Here is a 1,423-nt window from a genome sequence, read left to right as displayed (position 1 = left end):
ATAAACAGTAGCTGCAGTTTCCTATCCTGGCTCGTAAGAAATCATCCCATATTACAATAGGAATAACTTGTTTGGGATGGAAAAGGCGACTCCTTTCTGTTTTTTCCATCGAACGGGAATTAATGAATGTAAAATGGTTTTGCTAGATGACAAGCCAGAAGCAAGAGGACCCTTTTATAAAGCATCATCAGAATTTCTTTGATTGGGAAATGGAAAGTGAACAGATAGAAATGTTATTCCCCCTTCCCCGTTGTGAGCTGATCCCCAGGATCCGGTAACCATGCAATAATCAACTGCCATCTGGCCACTGAAAATCTGAGCAAATTTTATTGGAGATATTTTTAAGAGTGGGTCCTACGTTTGGAAATTCTGTTCCACCGAGGCCTTGCTGGCACGTAAACAGACAGCAAAGAACTCGGGAACGGCTACATTTATAAACACGTCCGACAACTCTAAAAGTCTTCTTATTGTTGGGGGGATGGCTTCCATCTCCGTTCCTAATGATCTGGCCTGGGCGGCGGGGGGAAAGGGTGAGCTGCTGTTTGAAGACAACCTGAAATGTTCGATTGGTCATAATCATTCTTCAGCTGATCTATGCACTATTATTCGACAGTTAAAGACCCAGCAAAATCCATACCAGCCTGGGTTGGGGTTTTTTTCCCCCCTCCGTAGCTTATGATGATTATTTTCTTCTTGGTTAACTTTAGCTTTTTAGAGGTAATGGTAGAAAATCATGTTATTGGCTAGCCCTGGGTAATTAGCACTTACTTCCCTCTGCCACTGCGCCTGTAGCCCAGAAGATCATGTAAAACCGGAGTGTCAAACCCTGTACACCTAATCTTTTCCATACAAAGACCACTCACAGATAATGAGCCAAGAGCCTTAAACGGAATCCACGTAAATGACACTTCTCAGAAGTCTCTCTTTGAGGACAGCACTTAATTGTGTCCTAGGAAAACATAACAAAATGCGTGAGTTAGTGGCTCTCTTGAAGTGCTTCTGCGTTTGCTGAACGATTAATAGGAGCATTTCCAACGGAGTTGTGTCTTTTGCTATCAAAAGCCAGTGCAATGCCTTCGCCGTTCTTTAGTAAACATGGTTTAAACAAACACTCTGCCGGCTCTATTATAGTCAAAGCTGCTCAGAGCTTTAATAATGGCACAGAGAAGACCAGAACCCGCGTCCAAGACTGCTGCTTAATCCAATGAAGGCAATTTCCGAGGATAATTGCGAACATGTTTTAATGCATATGCATGAAAAAGGATTTTTTTCCGAGAGACCGACTTTACATGCTTATGTAATTGATTGAGGCGCTGACCCGCTATTCAAAATGTTATTTGAGAACCATCAGAATGCGTAAACTTGCAAATTGCCCAGCTTGTATCTGAATTAATACCTCATTCATCATCATTATGGGTTGATA

Source organism: Emydura macquarii, unplaced genomic scaffold (assembly GCF_026122565.2).
Source record: "Emydura macquarii macquarii isolate MOO-44397 ecotype Brisbane River unplaced genomic scaffold, CSIRO-AGI_Emac_v2 contig_1253, whole genome shotgun sequence".
NCBI classification, from domain to species: domain Eukaryota; kingdom Metazoa; phylum Chordata; order Testudines; family Chelidae; genus Emydura; species Emydura macquarii.
Note: the sequence above shows the minus strand (reverse complement) of the source record.